Genomic DNA, 4,853 nt, shown 5'->3' with positions numbered 1-4,853 from the left:
TGGGATTCAGGCCCTTCCTTGGAAACACTGACATTCCTGTCTTGCAGGAGATCATGCACAGAATGAGCAGTATAGCTGGTGGCATTGTCATGATGAGTCTGCAGGAAGGGTACCACATGAGGGAGGAGGATATCTTCCCTGTAACGCACAGCGTTGAGATTGCCTACAATGACAACAAGCTCAGTCCGATGATGCTGTGACACACCGCCCCAGACCATGATGGCCCCTCCACCCCCAAATCGATCCCGCTCCAGAGTACAGGCCTTGGTGTAACGCTTATTCCTTCGACGATAAACGCAAATCCGACCATCACTCCTGGTGAGACAAAACCGCGACTCGTCAGTAAAGACCACTTTTTGCCAGTCCTGTCTGATCCAGAGACGGTGGGTTTGTGCCCATAGGCGACGTTGTTGCCGGTGATGTCTGGTGAGGACCTTCCTTACAACAGGCCTACAAGCCCTCAGTCCAGCCTCTCTCAGCCTATTGCGGACAGTCTGAGCACTGATGGAGGGATTGTGCGTTCCTGGTGTAACTCGGGCAGTTGTTGTTGCCAGCGGCATTAAGTACTGCAGTGCATCTCCTCCTCATGCACCAGATTTGTCCGTTCTTGCTGTGAGATGTTACCCCACTCTTCCACCAAGGCACCTGCAAGTTCCCTGACATTTCTAGGGGGAATGGCCCTTGCCCTCACCTTCCGATCCAACAGGTCCCAGATGTTCTCAGGTGTCCCGCAGGTGTGATGTTCAAATGTACCGATCATGTGCAGGTGTTGTTACACGTGGTCTGCCACTGCCAGGACGATCAGCTCTCCGTCCTGTCTCCCTGTAGCGCTGTCTTAGGTGTCTCACAGTACAGACATTGCAAGTTATTGCCCTGGCCACATCTGCAGTCCTCATGCCTCCTTGCAGCATGCCTAAGGTAGATTCACACAGATGAGCAGGGACCCTGGGCATCTTTCTTTTGGTGTTTTCAGAGTCCATAGAAAGGCCTCTTTAATGTTCTAAGTATTCATAACTGTGACCTTAATTGCCTACCGTCTGTAAGCTGTTAGTGTCTTAACGACCGTTCCACAGGTGCATGCTCATTAACTGTTTATGGTTCATTGAACAAGCATGGGAAACAGCGTTTAAACCCTTTACAGTGAAGATCTGTGAAGTTATTTGGGTTTTTACGAATTATCTATGAAAGACAGTGTCCTGAAAAAGAGACGTTTCTTTTTTTGCTGAGTTTATGCTTACTTACAAGCTCTTAACTAACAATGCAGTTTAATAAAATGTAAAAATGACTCACCAGAGCTCTCACATAAAAACAGCATTAAACATATAAATAGACTCCCCTCTTTGCCACTCCTCCCCTTCACCCCCAACAAATCTCCAACTACAAGAGGATAAAAATATGGCTGTTTGAAGACAGGGGTAAGAGTATTCTCTACACTGTATTCTAACCATATGTTTATGTCAACTTATGTTTATGTCAATATTAGTGTCATCCTTTCAAACATACAGAACATACAGAGCCAGTGGTCATGGTGACACACTACATGTGATAGGACGGGCATCACTGACCTGTTATTTGGTCATTCTGTTATCTATGACATCACTCAGAAGCTGTAATCCTAATTTGACTGACTACTGTACTGTAAGTGTTGGCTTACCCAGATACAGAGCAGACCTGGGTCAAATAGGTATTCGGTTAAAATCTTTAAAAAATAATGTAGGACAAACACACCTCACGACAAGAGATACAACACAACACTACGTAAAGAGAGACCTAAGACAATAACATAGCAAGGCAGCAACACATGACAACAACATGGTAGCAACACAAAATGGCAGCAGCACAACATGGTAGCAGCACAAAACATGGCACCAACATTATTGGGCACAGACAACAGAACAAAAGGCAAGAAGGTAGAGACAACAATACAACTAATGTTTAATCGCTGGAAAATAAATGGGTGAACTGAAAGCAAGTATATCCTACCAACGGGTTCACTGAGTCGTGGCTGAACGACGACATTAAGAACATACAGCGGGTTATACACTATCGGCAAGACAGAACAGAAGCCTCTGGTAAGACACGGGGCGGGGGCCTATGCATTTATGTAAACAACAGCTGGTGCACGAAATCTAAGGAAGTCTCAAAGTTTTGCTCGCCTGAGGTAGAGTATCTCATGATAAGCTGTAGACCACACTATCTACAGTACCTAGAGAGTTTTTATCTGTATTTTTTGTAGCTGTATGCATACCCCCGCAGAGTGAGGTTGGCACTAAAATCGCACTCAATGAGCTGTATTCCGCCATAAGCAAACAGAAAAACGCTCATCCAAAAGGTGGCACTCCTAGTGGCCGGTGACATTAATGCAGGCAAACTTAAATCAGTTATACCGAATTTCTATCAGCATGTTAAATGCGCAACCGGGAGGGAAAAAAATTCTAGACCACCTTTACTCCACACACAGAGACGCATACAAAGCTCTCCCTCGCCCTCCATTCGGCAAATCTGACCATAACTATATCCTCCTGATTTGTTCTTACAAGCAAACATTAAAGCAGGTAGCACCAGTGACTCGGTCTATAAAAAAAGTGGTCAGATGAAGCAGATGCTAAACTACAGGACTGTTTGCTAGCACAGACTGGAATATGTTCCAGGATTCTTCGGATGGAATTGAGGAGTACACCACATCAGTCACTGGGTTTATAAATAAGAGCATCAAGGACATCGTCCTCACAGTGATTGTACGTTCATACACCAACCAAAAGCCATGGATTACAGGCAACATTTGCACTGAGCTAAAGGGTAGAGCTGCCGCTATCAAGGAGCGGGACTCTAACCCGGAAGCTTACAAGAAATCCTGCTATGCCCACCGATGAACCATCAAACAGGCAAAGCCTCAATATAGGACTAAGATCAAATCGTACTACACCAGCTCTGATGGTCGTCAAAGAGAAGCACAGCCGAGAGCTGCCCAGTGACACGAGCCTACCAGACGAGCTAAATAACTTCTATGCTCGCTTCGAGGCACGCAACACTGAAACATGCATGAGAGCATCAGCTGTTCCGGATGACTGTGTGATCACACTCTCCGCAGCCGATGTGAGTAAGACCTTTAAACTGGTCAACATTCATAAGGCCGCTGGGCCAGACGGATTATCAGGACGTGTACTGCGAGCATGCACAGACCAACTGGCAAGTGTCTTCACTGACATTTTCAACCTCTCCCTGTCTGAGTCTGTAATACCAACATGTTTCAAGCAGACCACCTTAGTACCTGTGCCCAAGAACACTAAGGTAACCTGCCTAAATTACTACAGACCTGTAGCACTCACGTCTGTAGCCATGAAATGCTTTGAAATGCTGGTCATGGCTCACATCATCACCATCATCCCAGAAACCCTAGACCCACTCCAATTTGCATACCGCACCAATAGATCCGCAGATGATGCAATCTCTATTGCACTCCACACTGCCCTTTCCCAACTGGACAAAAGGAACACCTATGTGTGAATGCTGTTCATAGACAACAGCTCAGCATTCAACACCATAGTGCCCTCAAAGCTCAAAACTAAGATAAGGACACTGGGACTAAACACTTCCTGCAACTGGATCCTAAACTTCCTGACGGGCCGCCCCCAGGTGGTAAGGGTAGGTAACAACACATACGCTATGCTGATCCTCAACACATCCTCAGGGGTGCGTGTTCAGTCCCTTCCTGTTCACTCATGACTGCATGGCCAGGCCCAACTCCGACAATGATGAGACAGCCTATAGGGAGGAGGTCAGAGACCTGACCGTGTGGCGCAAGGACAACAACCTCTCCCTCATTCTGATCAAGACAAAGGAGATGATTGTGGACTACAGGAAAAGGAGCACCGTGCACCCATTCTCATCAACATGGCTGTAGTGGAGCATTTAAGCTACTTGGCATCCACATCACCAACAAACTAACATGGTCCAAGCACACCAAGACAGTCGTGAAGAGGGCACGACAAAACCTATTCCCCCTCAGGAGACTGAAATGATTTGGCATGGGTCCTCAGATCCTCAAAAAGTTCTACAGCTGCACCATCAAGAGCATCCTGACGGGTTGCATCACTGCCTGGTATGGCAACTGCTCGTCCTCCGACCGCAAGGCACCACAGAGGGTAGTGCATACGGCCAAGTACATAACCGGAGCAAGCTTCCTGCCATCCAGGACCTCTGTAAAGACTCCAGCCACCCTAGTCATAGACCGTTCTCTCTGCTACCGCACGGCAAGCGGTACCGGAGCACCAAGTCTAGGTCCAAGAGGCTTCTAAACAGCTTCTACCCCCAAGCCATAAGACTCCTGAACAGCTAATCAAATGGCTACTAAGACTAGTTGCACCCCCCCCCCCCCCCCCCCCCACACGCTGCTGCTACTTCCTGTTATCGTCGATGCATAGCCACTTTAATAACCCTACCTGCATGTATATAATTACCTCAACTACCTCGACACAGGTGCCCCCGCACACTGACTCTGTACCGGTACCCCCTGTATACAGCCCCGCTATTGTTATTTACTGCTGCTCTTTAATCATTTATTTTTCTTATCTCTTACTTTTTTTGTTGGTATTTTATTAAACTGCATTGTTGGTTAAGGGCTTGTAAGTAATCATTTCACTGTAAGGTCTACTACACCTGTGGTATTCGGTGCATGTGACAAATAGCATTTGATTTGATTGGGTCTTTGAATGAAGAGATTGAGATAAAACTGTCCAGTTTGAGTGTGTGTTGCAGCTCGTTCCAGTCGCTAGCGGCTGCAAACTGAAAAGACGAGCAACCCAGGGATGTGTATGCTTTGGGGACCTTTAACAAAATGTGATTGTAGGAAC

The sequence above is a fragment of the Oncorhynchus clarkii genome, chromosome 33 (assembly GCF_045791955.1).
Source record: "Oncorhynchus clarkii lewisi isolate Uvic-CL-2024 chromosome 33, UVic_Ocla_1.0, whole genome shotgun sequence".
NCBI lineage: Eukaryota > Metazoa > Chordata > Actinopteri > Salmoniformes > Salmonidae > Oncorhynchus > Oncorhynchus clarkii.
The sequence above is the reverse complement of the archived record's forward strand: the minus strand, read 5'-3'. Positions refer to the sequence as shown.